General features: G+C 40.5%; 1 protein-coding gene and 1 long non-coding RNA gene across 5 annotated transcripts in view; one reads left to right on the plus strand and one right to left on the minus strand.

The window, feature by feature from the left end:
• The window catches only part of EFNA5 (ephrin A5), a 283,690-nt gene that overhangs the window by 16,944 nt on the left and 251,946 nt on the right, over positions 1-14,800 (minus strand). The gene's annotated exons all lie outside the window — the stretch shown is intronic.
• LOC144225915 (uncharacterized) overlaps positions 1-14,800 on the plus strand; it is a 35,291-nt gene that overhangs the window by 2,263 nt on the left and 18,228 nt on the right. The window lies entirely within an intron of this gene.

Here is a 14,800-nt window from a genome sequence, read left to right on the forward strand (position 1 = left end):
GTAGAAGGAGGTACTCCATGAGCTAAAACTTGTGTTTCAACACCAGGGAACTGTAACAGGGACAAATAATTAAAGTAAAGTTCAGGGAGAGGGAAGTGAAATTAGTTCCAGCTGTGCAGCCTCAGACAAAAGAGAAAACAGGAGGTACCACCCATCACACCCACTGCCCCCCTTCTCCCAGCTCTCCACCCCCTTAGGCCAAATTCTCACTGCAAATGCTAACTTAAGTATTATTTAAATTCCGGGAGCTAAGCCTTAGTAGATCAATTATTTTTTCTTAGCAACCTCAAATAAATGGCTGAGGACAAGTTTCTTGCCATTGATTTCGAGGAAAACAAACAGGACATTATCATCCTTTTGTACACATTTATTTCAAGTGTGGGCAAACTCTGACTTGCTTTTTAAAGCTCAATGACAACGAACTTGTTCCTCCTGCTACTCAAGAGGGCAGCATCTGTCCCATATACTTTGGTATCTATGAAGGCATGACCGAAAACTACCCTGGATTTCAGACAATGCTTTTAAATTATCTTCTATAGAAGGAACATTTCTAATTCTTTTTAAGGAAAAATTATGTGAGCTTAAATGTATCTCCTTCCATGATATGACTGGAAAAATGCAGTCCACAGAGGCACAGAAAGCAAGATAGTATTTTAATTGTTAACTATGTTACCTTGTGGTTAGAGTTTTAAGTTCCTTACTGGATATTTTACGTAAAAAAAAAAAAAAAAAATCAATGGACAGGACATATTTAAACAGCTAGGAAATGTAAGTTTCCTATTACAAATAGTATTATAACTTTTCTAAGACCTGGACTTGCCTGAGGCCACACTACTGAAATGACTGTCCCAGGTCATAAAGGTCAGATAGTTCTTTCTCTCTCGTTTGTGGTGATTTTGATGAATTTTGCCCGCTATACCAGAGAAGTATAATTTTACAAAAGAAACAGAAAAGCAGAACGACTTAGAAAAACTCTTCTTCAGCTAGAGGCCACACAATAAAGGTAATAACAAAAACCAAAACTTAGACAAAAGGTAGAATTCCTAGAATCCCAGAGAGGAAATGTTTATATTAGCCCTTCTCCACAGGCTCCCTGTGGCATCTCTATTGGAGTTTCTGTTACCCGGTAAGCAACGAGCGCTACAGATTCCATTCCTCATTTATACAGTATTTAGCAGGAACAATGCTGTCCTATAGCACTAAGGCGGCATGACGGTAAAGTAGTAATAAGTCATCCAGTTAATACAATTCAAAGAAGTTCCTGGAAAAAAGCTATTATTTCTTTGCAGTTTCCATAACCACTATCATCCTTATCTTCCCTAGTGAGGGGCCTTGAGATCGGCATGGTTTAGTGGTTTGGGTACATGCACAATGATGATCTCAATTTTTTTTCCTGGTTCACCTGTTCTGGCTTCTGTGGTGCCTTTCAAAAGTCAGCTGCTTAACCTACGTGGGCCTCTGTTTCCCTATGGGAAAAAAAAATTAAGTATGACCTTCTCTAGGGGGGCGGTAGGTAGACTGTTCTATTGCACTTGAAAACTCAGGTGACAGATCTCTTTAGATCTAGAATATCGGGTCACTATTCCACAGATTGACAGCATGAGTTCTGCCCTTACTGCTCCTTCTGCACTTGGATTTCCCTCAGCAAGTAGTCCCTAGTTCTGAGCATACATTTACAGGAAGGGGAGGCGCCAGGTTATGGAGAGTTCGTGACACAGTTCTTAGTCAAGGAAAAACAGGGGGACAAGGTGACCCTTTATTTGTAGCCTAAATTAGAAAAACTGTATTCTACCATAGTTTTGATGTGGACGTGGGGGGTAAAGGGGCTTATGTGAGTATGTGCACTTTGGGGTGAGAGTTCAGAGAATTACAAAGGGCACTGGATGACCTGTTCCTTTTGAAAATCATGCTAAGATTCTGTGAGTTCTTTTTTTCAATCCATGTTAAGAGTGTGACCGTGCTATTGTATTAGAGGGATGCCGACCAAAGACGAGGACGGAGCTCCTGCAGAGCAGCGAGCAGGCCAGCCACAGGGACCGCCTTTGCTGCGGGGCACAGAGGCAGGGCAGAGTGGGGGGAAGCCCTGGTGCTCACAGAAGGGACCGTCGGGGGGGGGGGGAGGGGGGCAGCTGCCGCCACGCCCACACCAGTCCTGGTATGCAGCGTGGCTGAGAAAGGTTTCTACACCTGATTCGATATCCTTTTGCATCCTGTTTGGGGAAATACCTATTTCTACATATCAATTATGTCTTTGCTTTTCTTAGCCAGGAGGCCACGTTCTCGCAATGTCTGCCATTTCTGGAGCGAAGTCAAGTCTCTGGGCAAGGGTAGCCAGGCCCCATGGAACCCTAGAGGCCTGAACAAATGAATGTTCTCTCTAGAACGCTCAGTTCTACCAAAGAAGAAGTCATTTAGGTACCAAGGCTGTACATTTCGTTTCACACCCACAATGCTTTCCTAGATGAAGGTTTTAATGTTGACAGAGCAAATAAAATCAAAGATAATGCTAAGACCCAAATTCTGGTTTGCTCTTGTTGTCTCTAAGGATGACCATTTCCAGGAAAGTTCCTGGTTGTGCAATGCAGGGCAGCAAAGCAGCCAGTCTTTCACAATCGGCCCCAACTTTGATTTCCTTCTTTAAGTCTCCCACTCCTCCCTGCTTTAATCCACATTAATAGCTCGTCCCAACAATATTCCCTCCCAGAACCTCCCTGGCTCCTTCTTTCCTATGACCTTTTCCTTGGCTTCTCAGAAATCCCAGCTCTCTCTGGCCACGTGAGATAGTTCCCCATTCTTACAACATGAAAACCCTCTTCTGGCTTCTTGCACGGATCTGTTTCTATCAGGTAAAAGCACGCACCCCATTCTGTTCTGTCTCGCAGCTGGCTGTTACCTGTGTCTCTGCTGCTGGGACTGGGAGTTCCCTGCAGGCAGGAGCCCGGCTGGGTCCCCCGTGCCTGCGTGTCTACTGCTTTGTTCATAACATGTGTTCCATACCGATTTGGAGAAGGAGTCTAGAGGCAACAAAAATCTGTGGAGCTGTTGACCAAACGTGAACGAACACCCGGATTAGAATAAAAAAGAAAATGGAGAGAGGGGTCAAGGAAATTAAAAAAAGAAAGGAAGAAATCCCCTTCCCTGGAAGGCTCCTCCTCCCCCCTCTCTGCTGCCTTCTTATGGAATGATCTTGGAAACTATGACCTAACAGTCAAAACCTGGGGAGATACACAGAATTCAAGGAGGTATTATTTTTCATGTCTGCAAGTGTGTGGTCCAAGTGATAAGATGGAAATGAAAGGAATTTGGGCATCTTTAGGAGCCAAAGATGTGCAGAATCTCATGAAATGATCAGTCTGTGTGGGGCTGCAGGCCCCACCAGTAAATAGGAGAACACAGGCAAGGTGATGTGAGGATCCAGTGACCTCAAGCTTCCTTAAGGACAGAAAAGTGACACTGGGGCCTCATAATCAGAGGTGAAGAGTGAAGCCATCCTGGCTGACATCCTCTAGTCAGTAAGAAGGTCTGGCAAGTTAAGGTACCTCAAACGCTACCTGAGAGTGTAATCTCAAAATTCTGTTAGGGGATATGGCTGAGTTTAAAAACTAAGCATAGGCATTTTTAAGAAAATCAAAATCACAGAGCTCGTATTTTTTGTTAAAAAAATTAAAAAAAAGCACCTGAGAATGTGGAATCTTAAGGTTTTCAAAGTATATGACAACTTTGGCCATTCAGAGTAACTGGTCAGACATGTCATTCCAATTTAAAAAATGTAATGGAATAACTGATTTTGACATTTTTTTTTTTTGACGAATGACATCCTAGGTTACATACAGTTTTAAAACATTTACCAGAATTAAAACAGATTTTTCGGTTTCAATTATTATAAGAATTACTTAAATACTTGGGAAGGTTTTACAGTCCAACAATTCAAGTATTTAAAAAGGAAAGACTTCTCGCGGTGAGCACTGTAATGTATAGAATTGTTAACTCAATGTACTCTATGCTGGCAACTAATATTATATCGTGTGTTAATTGTACTTCACTAAAGATGAAATATATTCTCTTTTTACTTATTTTTATTGGCTAAAGAAGTCTGATTAACCGAATTTGTAAATGGAGCCAAATATTTACATTTACTAGTCTTATATATAGAATAAGATGTGTAAGTGAATGTGAATAGGCTAAATTTGAAAATTTAAACATTTTAAAAATGTGTTATTTTACTAAGTCAAATATCAAATTTGAAATCCAGACTAACCCTTTAAATAGACTTTTCTGTGGACATAAACTATCCTCGGTGCACCAAAAATATACGTGACACTTGATTTCAGGCCATGGCGCAAATGCTCCCTTCCTAAAGAGGCTTTCCATGACCACCCGCCTGACTGAAAGCCATATTCTCTCCCTATTTTTCCTTGTCACTGCATCCAGCTCCTTTTATAGGTCCTCGTGTACTTGGCAGTTAGAGATTTGTTTGTTTCTTGGTTTATTGTCTATTTCCCAATTAAACTGTAAGCTCCAGATGCAGTAACCATGTTTTAATACATCACCGTGTTTCCCAAAACCTAATACAGTGCTTGGTACACAGTAGGCACACAGGAAGTATTTTTCAAGGAATGAGTAAGTGAATGAATTAAAAACCAGATAAGCCAGAAATACTCAGGTCCATATATTACANAGAAACCGGAGAACTTCACAAACTGATTGGCTAGGTTTTCCACTCTGTGAATATTACTTATATATTTCCTCTTGCTAAAATACAGAGCAACTTCATGGTTAGATGAAAACCTTGTCTGTTTTATTGCCACAGCAAACTTTTTGAGAGATTTGTTTACTATTTGCCAGAAACCCTAGTTTAGCAAGGAGATAATGTGCACATGGTACCAAGATGCACAATACAAGGTTTACTAAATCACAATTATAACTTTAACATGAAGTATATTAAATAAATCAATGGTGTATTTTTTAGGAGCTTCTAGTATTTGAAAAGTACACAGAATGGAGAAAAGGATTACCATACTTCAAAATATGTTTCTATTTCTTAAGAAATCTGTGAAGCCAGCATATAAATACAAGCGTTCTATCCACTAGCTATGATATTAATACCAGTGTGCTATTTAAGTTTTAAGGAATCATTTACATTTTGATGCTGACTCTACATGTCATATAAATAGGAAGATTTTTTTGTATAGCTTAGCATTTTGGGCAAAAAAAATTCATTCTATTTTTCTTCTGCTTAGTTGAAGAGAAAGTATGTACTCTTGGGTCAACTTATTTTTTTAATCTAAGAGGTCTCAGTTGAAATTGACTTTGAAGTTTGCTAATTACAAAACTCAACAGGGGTTTTTCCTTATTTGGTATAACTCATATTTCTATTCATTAACCCCAGTTTTAAAAAGATTAGAAAATCTGAATAGAAACAACTTAAAAGTTTGAAGAATAGCCTCTTCCCCTGCGTTATCTTTAGATACTTCAAGTGCAAACTTCCCTCTTAGGATCTAATTACTAATCTTTTGTGGTTGTGGAAGGGGAAGGTTATATTCATACATTTTGAGCTTCCTAACAACACTGTGCTGCAGGGAGGTAAGAAATCAGTTGATTTTTTTTTTCATTCCATATATTGGGAAAATTTATGTCTACCTGAGTTATGAGAAAATCGGGGTTCTGACGGGCAATCCTGCTAGCTGCTTTTCGTGGGGCCAAGCCACTGGGTTCAGATGCTTTCATTCTGGTGAAAAGATCATTACCAGGCGGCTCCGGGGAAGTTGGCCCTCCTGTAAGTGCGCTCCTTTGTTATGAATATGGAACAGATGGAGCCAAATCTATCTGCTCCGTAGGAACAAAAACACTTACAACCCAGCTCTCTCTATTAAAGACTCTACTTAGCTCCTTTATACCATTGGCTTTCTGTGCACTGCTGTGAGGTTTTGACTTTATAGAAAAAGGCACTTCATAAAAGCAACAGTTCTTACTCTTAAACCAAAGTGGCCTAAGAACTAAAGAAGATGAATACATGGTTTCACCCACAGGACTCCTTGGAGATATGCAGATATTCAATTAAGTGTGTGTGTGTGTGTGTGTGTGTGTGTGTGTGTGTGTGTGTGTGTGTGTGTGTGTGTGTAGGAGAAAGGCTGTATTCAGTTCTGGTAAACGTCTGCTTTAAAACAACATGAAAATATAAAGGAGAGCGATGAAGATGTCATGTTTCTCATTACGAGGATGGCATCTAATTGCCCTAGCATAATAAAATGCCAGGATTTAATTTTGTATATATGTCTGTAAGGCTAGCGAGGACTGTCTTGAACAAAATATATGACCATGCACAACAAAATCATGTGGGTAAATATAATTAGTAATTAGGGCCATGCCACAAAACAAAGGCTATACGATGCTTCCTCCCTATGAAAAATAGTAATAATTACATTCACTATCATGCCCATTTGCTTTTATAATCAGAAAGATGTGAACACTGCAGGTAAATCCAGTGTGTGCGCCTATTTCTCATGCCAACAGGCTGAAACACATCCCAAGGCCATACCTACAATGCGTTCTGGCCAAGATGTGTGTGTGAACGGATAGGTAGGTGAGCCTCACAGGCTTCTGGGTGAGAAAGCAGGACTGGGTGTGCACCTCCCCTCGACAGCAACACAGGGAAAGGAGTGTCTGCCTTATTTCATTACATTTATTATACGGATACATTTAAAGTCTGGCTGCCTCTTCGAAGATAATTGAAAAAAGAAATTCTGTGGCAGGATGCTTTGATTCTGACTCAATCAAGTCTTCGGGCACATTTCCTCCTGCCGGTGGAAGCACAGCTTGCCTGAAGTCGTAACCTTTGTTGGAGGAAAGGAACTGGCCTTGAAGCAGATCATGAAGCAGATGTTTTATGCCAAATCAGAGTCTGGGGATACGTAGGCTACTGCAAATAAAACTCTTCTTCTGTCTGTTCAATCATTTCAATTCCCTGCAGTGTGAAATATGAACTTGCCAACAAATGGCCAGCGTGCTGTGCCTCGCAGCAGGGGGGGAAAGTGCCACAGCTGCGCCAGAGACTGGAAAACTCGAGATGCGCATGACATGTTCATTAGTTCTGTGCATCCAGGGCCTGAGCCAGACCGTCCGTTCTCCCGAACCCAGACGCAGGGCAGGAGCCGGACCGCCTAGTACACCCAAGGGTGAAAGACATGCTTTCCACTAAAATGAGACACACGACTTGGACTGATCTCTTGGATGACCCCAGAAGGTCGCTCTTTACGACAAAAAAACCAAAGGACAGATTTAAAGATAGATAGATTGAAAAAATAGGTCTGCCAATGATCACAGCTTTTTTTTTCTTTCTGATTTTATTAGCAGCCTGCTCTGTGAGCAATAAAAAAAAAAAAATGAAATAATGAAATACACTTCAAGCCTCAAAGCAACTACGGAAGATTGAAATGGCCCAGTGAAGAACTTATCAAAAAGATATCTTGTCTTTATCAGAACGATGGAATTCTGGAAACCATCTGGCAAACTTGTTGCAGGCAAATGTAATACTAGTTCCTTCTAGTGTTCAGCACCGGCCTTCTAGTTCATTCTGCATTACAGTTTCCCAATAATGAAACAGTTAATTTATCTAAATTAAGAAAACTTGTAAAATTAACAAGTTTCAGTTTGAGGTCCTTTGCCGCATATTGAACATGCATATTCACACCCTTATAGCTGTAATCCTAGATTATAAATATCCCATATTCAGTTCTATTGTGAGATTTTTCAAAGGTTATTCACATGCTTTCTAGTGCCACATTCTTTCAAGTTTTAATCAGAGCTCCTTAAATAGAAGTCATTTGCATCTGTAAACATTCCGTTGCAATAGTATTTAGCAGTATATTCTCTTTGTGCAAAGCTACTTTAAAAGGAAAATAACCTTAATATGGAATAACAATCAAGCACAGGCAGAGAAAGATAAATTAGAGGCTTGAGGAGCCTCTGTTACCCCTTTATGCAATTTCTGGAAAAAAAAATGTTTGAAGTTTCTCAATCTTAAAATAGTCCAGAATCATAGTTTATTTTGCATGATGGATTATAGGAACACCACTCACATAATCCAAAGCATGACCTAAATTGTAAGGACATTTTCCAGAAAAGAAATGAGTTTGAAATAATTTATTATTTTGAAAAGAGGCCAAATAAGTACACATGGTTCAGGCTCAGAATGATAGACCATTATCACAAGTAATGGCCAAGTCCTCATTAGTTTAGCATTTCTAAATGAATGCCGTAGTCAATAAATCTGTTGCAGAATGGTTACAAATGATTGTTGTAAGGGATTAATAACAAGACCTATATTTTTATTTTAGGATTCTTTTGGCACCAGTTACTCTAGAATATTATTTCTCCATAATGTTTCTTTTTCTCTATTTGACTTGACCAAATTCAAATTAGAAACATGAAATTATTTCTTAATTGATATGGAGCTTGGTGGGAGGGAGCTTCATTTCAGGATGCATACTACTAATATTATTATAATAGCTACCATTTATCTACTATTTCTACACACCAGGCACTGTGCCAGGTTTATTAAATGTAATCCACAGAACAGTTCTGCAAGGCAGGTATTATTATCTTCAGTTTAGAGACGAGGAAACTGAGCCTTACTGGGATCAGTAGTTAGCCGAGGACCATACATAGCTAGTGTATGGCAGAACGGATATTCAAATCCAGGTCTTTCCGATGCCAAAACTATACAACAACCTCAGTTTATAGTATAAATCATACTTTTCTTCACCACTGCCCGATTTCAAATATTTGTTGCGTAATTTCCCAGAAGCTCTTAAAAGTCCTTCCAAAAAAGTCTGGGAGAAGGTTAAAACTTGGTAGAACCTGACTGTGTCATCTCAAGCATTTGCAAGAGGTTTTAGTACGAAAACCAAGTAGAGGTTCTGCCTGCAGAGACATGCCCTACACATAGTTCCTAATCAGGTGCGTGTCAAGAAAAAGCCTTTTAATATTATATTACTGCAACTGATGTGCTTCTAAGTACCCAGATGCACCGCTGTAGGAGAAAATACGAAACAAAACACAGTAACCTAAGGTTCCAAAAAGAAAACTGGGAAAACTGGCCGCGTTCTTAGTACACACTCCCCTGTGCAAGGAGAGATTTCTCAGCCTGGCACTGCTGTCTCTGCCCCAGGGCACGCCTGGGGATTCAGGCAGCTCTTGCCTGCTCCCACCCCTGTGGTGCCTTGGTCTTGGCCTGGAGAACATGCTGAAAACATTGTGGCACAAGAACCAACATTAACATATAAAGCAGTAACTCCTCTTATCCAAGACCCAAGTGAGAGGGCTCCGTCTGGAGGAGGGGCTTCATGAGCCCAAAGCCACCTGCCAATTTACATATAGACAGAGTCAATGGCCTTCCTGATGCCTCAGAAAAATAACAGATTCAGCAGATTCCTTAATTTTTACCTTAAATACACTAAGGATAGGAGTTCATTAATAAGGTCCACCAAGAAAGACTTTTCTTTCTATTTTTTTTTTGTCTCTTGCAACTAAGGTACTTGATCCATGAATGTGTACTCAACAGCGTATGTAACATTTCCTGTACCATCTAGTTTTCAAAAACTCTTCCCTTCAGTGGACCAAATCAAGAGGATCCCATCCAGCCAGAGAAATAAAGGATCCTGCTCCACTCTGGACATGTGGACAGGGGTCCAGTGTGATCCTGGTAGAACCTAAGTCCGATCGTGTCACGCCTCTGCTTAAAAGCCTCCAACAGCTCCCATCTCGCTCTGACGAAAATCCTGGATCCATACTGTGGTCAACCGTGACCCCGCCTTCCAGTCCGTCACACACGCTGAGAGTTAACGGAGCTCTCCAACCACGCAGGCGCACAACTCTCCTGCGGCCCTTGCTGTTTTTCTGTTTCCTCTACCTGGAGAGTCCTTTGGCCAGATAGACCCGTGGCTGGTTTCCTCACTTCTTTTAGGCCTCTCCTCGAGTGTTAACTATTAGAAAGACTTTTCCTGACCTACCTCATTCTACTTGTACCTACTTCTCTATTAAATAAAGACACCTTACCCTATATTATAATTATATAGATGGATAATCCTGTAAGTATATTTAAATATACTTATATATTCTTATATATAAAATAGCAATTTCTTCACTTGTATATTCTCCATTCTCCTGTTTTATTTTTTTCATCATAGCATTTACCAACTACCTGACATACTTCATGCTTCTTTACTTCCCTGTTTATCGCCCTCTGCACTCCCTCGCTCCCCAGCAGAGTGTGGGGTGTATTAAAGCAAGGCTTTTTTTTTTGCCTATTTTTTCTCTACTGCACACACAGAATCTAAAATACTATCTGTCCGGCACTATGGCACTCAATAATATCTGTTGAATGAAGGAAGGAACGAAAGGATAAATGAAAGACAAGGTCACCCCAGAAAATGCTTGTTTGCTTACTGATCTACTATAAATGCCTACAAAATCACAAGGGTGGAGGAGAAAAAGTAAAATATAAAAGCCAGTAACTGAGTAGGCATGTGAGTTTCCTGCAATGTAAGTGGGTCCTTAAGTCTGCTATAAATGTGAATAAGTGGCTTATTTTTCAAGATAGAGTGGTTTTTCCCCCCACATTCAATTAAGATGCACTAAAACATATTTGTATAAAGCAAAATGATTTTAAAGTACTTTTGAAAAGACTTCTACTAATAACCCAGTGGTTGTTTTCAAGGCATTCTTATGAAGGGTAAAGGCAGATGACAGCAAAATATCAGCCAAGCATTAAGTCCAAGAAGGAGGGCCTTTATTTTATTAAGTCCAAGAAGGAGGGTTTTGTTGGTGGCCTTTATTTGGAGTAATGCTGAGCAGCAGCCCTGACTAGCCTGAAAAACGCAGAAGCGGGTACCTCGGACCTGGAGACAAGCCTCATCATCATCTGCCAATAGCTAAACACCAAGCACTCTCGCATCCTTGCAGCAGCCTGCAAGCTTAAATCACTGAATCACAAAACTCATGGTTGTGAACCCGGCAGACAATCTGGTTCAGTCTCCTCATTTATCAGGTTTAGAGACCTCAACTTTAGCATCTCAGAAGCGCCAGGTAACCGAACCAAAGTTTACCCTACTTGGGAAAAGGATGGTGAACAAGGTGGTGTGGCCCAGCAACATGTATCACAAGGAAAAGTGTTCACTCGGACTACCCTGGACAGAACTAGGGCAAAGAAATCATCCCCAAAGCTCCTCTTAAATATAAAGAACCAAATTATTAGGAATTAAAAATTTAATGAATTTATAGTATAGCTAGTTCTGCTAAAATTTATGAAATAGTTTGGTTGAACTTTTTATTTGCTGAACATATTCTTTGGAGAGCATGTAAAATCAATGTGTATAATACATTTATGTTCCTTTTGTAGAAAAGAGTCTAATTTTACTATTTTAAATAACCGTGGAAGGTTATGGCCACTGCATCTTTGCCTCTGACATCGGGTCGGTCATAGTTATGATTTATTTTTTCTCAAATATATGTTCAGAGATACAGTCTCAATTAAGATATTACTCCTGGAGGAAAACGGGAGGCACTTTACAACTCTCTGCTTTATGATTCTATTTCCAGAAAGCACAGTGGTGAAAAGTGGGAGCTGTCTGTGATACTAATTTGAAAAACTAATGAAGTTGTAGAACTGTTATTTCTCATAAGTATCTACCAGCCCCTGTTCTCTGCACAGTATAATACTGTATTTTTACATGTACATCTCCAGTCAAGGCCAGAGATACTGTCACAATCTGCCCTCAGCAGTATGACACACACATACCCCCAACACCCCCACTCCTCACCGCCATATTCCCAAGGAAAAGGTTTATAAAGTTTCACCTCAATTCTCAGGCACCGAAAGGTTCACTGCACTCCCAAAGAAATGTTCTTCCCACTCGGCTACGGCTATCTTTTCAAAATTTCCAACTACTTTTGCCCCTTGCAACCAATTTGATTCTGAAAAGTCTACATAAGCCAGATTTTTAGAAGTCAGATCATTTAGAAATGCTCTGGGGCTACTGAAAAGAATTCCACTTCTGTAAATGGAATGATCACTCTGCAATTTATCTTTCGTAAAATCCTAATTTTTGTATGTCATGCTTGTTTAAAACGATACAGACCTGTTCAGATTTCCTCAAGGGGATAAAATCAACACCAATTACTTCTTTCTACCCCATCAGTTGAAAACTGTCTCCAGAATGGAAAGCAGGATTTAAAAATACTTAGCATTGTCGGCCTTGTCATTTTCTTTCAAAATGCATAGATGGAAAATGCCAGAAAGCAGGAATCCTCCCTGCCAAAGCCTTGGTGGTCTCCGCTGGAATCCCCTGGGTTCTCGCAGAGGTAGATGGTTCCATCCTTACCTATTCTCCCCTGCCCCTCCCTGTGCCACTTTTACAGTAAGAAGGGAGATACACAGTCCCTGCCCTCAGGAGCTTACATTTTCGAGAGTAAGATACAAAATTTGAAACTGTCGTCCTCATTCTGAAGGAAGCAGCAAGCAGTTTGACAGACGGGCTGGAGGCTCTGAATGGGATGGGGTGTTTCCATCAGTTCTGAACTAAAGGAACTAGTCCGATGTGCTAACTTCTACATCAAACTTCGGCACCAAGACGTTAAGAGCCTGGAAGGGGCAGATTCAATTAGGGCCTTCTGGCAATCTGGACACACTTGCTAATCTGAAGGGAGTACCAGACATGAGGCCACTAAAAAGCACTGATTGAGTACCTATGCCATACTCAGTTTCAGTACTAAACGTATGGCGATAGGGGCTGTGTCTCCCTTTTTGTTTGGAGTTTCTCGGTGCAGGAAGCCCCTACATAGCTACATCCTAGAGTAGCTTCCGAAGGTTTCAAGGCTTTGGTTACGCTTTGGGCCCGGCAAACAGAAGTTACTGATTCAAAGCACCAGAGGCACTTTTGACACAGGCCTGCGGGGAGCAGAGGTTGCACAGGGGACAGTGTAGGGGAGCAGCCATGCAGGTGGCATGACACCTTTTGTAGAACAGGAAGATACCAGATGGAAAGATTACGACGTAGTACTGGGAAGTGCAACACTGCCTAATGACGCGTTACAAAACCAGGACTAACATGCTCAGGACCAACGTCGAAGGCGCGTGAGGGAGTGCTCTCCTTCCTCTAGCCCCCGGCTTAGTCATTTTCAGGGTATTACTTAATTTTCATCAAGGGACTGGAGACAGATCTGAGACTAGGTTTACGAGTAAATTATTTGGATGGAGTAACTAGCTCTTGAAGACAGCTAGTGAAATGGTACCTTACAGTGGTATTGAGTTGAATACGATCAATGAAGAAGAGAAAAGGCGACTATAAGCACAGGTGCATCTCAGGAAAAACAAAACCCCCCTAAGCTGCGAAGTGAACCTGTGTCTACTTCTTTATCAGATCTGAGCAAGTGTTGTCTTCATGTTTGGGATCTACATTTAAAATAAGACTTCAGAAAAGTGACAGAAGTTATTTTAAAAACTTCAAACAGCCTTCATAGGAATTAAGGTGGCGTATTTCACCACAAACACATGAATCCTTGAAGGAAGAGACAACTAATCTGTATTTATTGCTCACCTCAAAGGAGCATTAGATGCAAGATTGTGGGTTCAACTATACAGAAAGTCTGATACACTAAGTACAAAGAAAGGGCTGGATGATGAATGGTATTAAAATGGATTTCACATTTTTCATGACTAGGAGAAGCATATGCTTAGTGTATTTTAAAGCTGAATGGGATTTTATAAATGATCTAACCTCCTTCCATGGAAGCCAGGTCCCTCCAGATGCTCTAGCGAAAAAGAGGTTCCTATGTCTAATAAGTTTGGTGAGCAAAAGATATCATCTCTCTCTTTGGAGAGTTGCAATACATGGCATTGCATTTATGGCCCCAAGAAGTCTTGCTTTCCCTTCTCAAGAAGGGGAGAAGAACTGACTTCAACTCAGAATTTCCCAAACGTAAACTTGATATCAGATATTAGAACATGTTAAATTTCTTGTTCCTTGAGACCGTCAGCCTAGATCAACTCCATCATTCTGAAGGCAGACTCAGTTACCTGACTGATCCCCGATCTGACTAGAGTTGGACAGGGCCGGAATTGGATTTTACCCATTCTACTCCACGTTTCTTAAATCCTCCTGATATCAATGAAAGGAAGCTGTAAATCAGCACATAGGGTATTTTCTGTTATTTGGAGTTTTTGCTTTTTCTATTAAAATAAAGAAAAGCAAAGGAATGTGAGAGAAATCCTAACTGAAAAATATGAGTCACTTTCTTTAATTTGTTGGAACATGGTAAAGCATGCAAAAGAACTAGACAGATAAAATATTACTATACAACAAACTATAAGTATGAATGTTATATTGATGCTCTGCCCTGGTTGCACTTAAAGCATTTGCTACATAGATTTTCCATTTGTTTTGAACAATTCCACGAATTCTCCACTACTGTTCAACAATGAAATACACCCTTGTTTCGGCCAGTGGCTGCTTTTGCCTATTAGGCATCAAAGCCTATCTTCCTGAGGCTCAAAACCAAACCACCACCAAGGAAACTTTCAAGAGCTCCTCTTTCCTGATTTCATGCAGTCTTGGTGGGCTTGTCAATCCAGGTGCTTCTTATTCTTTTCAAAGGATAGCTATCTAGGCCAACCGAATTGCTTCTCCCAGGAACTGGAGTCTCAAGAACAGTGACACAAGGAAAGGAGACGCGTTAGAGCTGAGAAAGTAGAAGGGCTGTGTCCTGATGAGGTCATTCTAATTGTCCACTTGTGTCTAGGTTC

The sequence above is a fragment of the Crocuta crocuta genome, unplaced genomic scaffold (assembly GCF_008692635.1).
Source record: "Crocuta crocuta isolate KB4526 unplaced genomic scaffold, BGI_CrCroc_1.0 scaffold131, whole genome shotgun sequence".
Taxonomy (NCBI): Eukaryota; Metazoa; Chordata; class Mammalia; order Carnivora; family Hyaenidae; genus Crocuta; species Crocuta crocuta.